Source organism: Penaeus monodon, chromosome 23, assembly GCF_015228065.2.
Source record: "Penaeus monodon isolate SGIC_2016 chromosome 23, NSTDA_Pmon_1, whole genome shotgun sequence".
NCBI lineage: Eukaryota > Metazoa > Arthropoda > Malacostraca > Decapoda > Penaeidae > Penaeus > Penaeus monodon.
This window is the reverse complement of record NC_051408.1, coordinates 36657912-36658363: the sequence shown is the minus strand read 5'-3', so window position 1 is coordinate 36658363 and position 452 is coordinate 36657912.

The window sequence follows — 452 nt, the reverse complement described above, 5'->3', positions numbered from 1 at the left end:
TCTGCATATTACAGACTACCACCCAACACCACCATACACGAGAGCGATGTTCCGACTGTAGTGCTTGCGGCATCCACCGACTCCGTTCACTCTTAAACAGTATCACAACTGCCTTATAAACCCCGGTCCGCCGTTCATCAGAAAACACCGTTAAGTTTGCAGTGCCAACGGATGCCTGTCCCCGAGGTGACACCGCCCACTTCAGTTTGTTTATAATAATGTTAGCGACCTTTTAAACATCAAAAACTTGGCGGACGCGCGGGGGGAACTTGTTTACGATGGCGTTGCGCCGGAGTTACGCGCCTCGTAAAAGCAAAAGTACCAATTAATTCATCTCCCGAAACGCCGTAATCTGCGTGATATCAAAGGTATCGGAATTAAGAAGCGAGGGACGTGACCCGTTTACTCTTCGAACGAAAACATTCCAAAGAAGATACGAACTTAAGACAAAC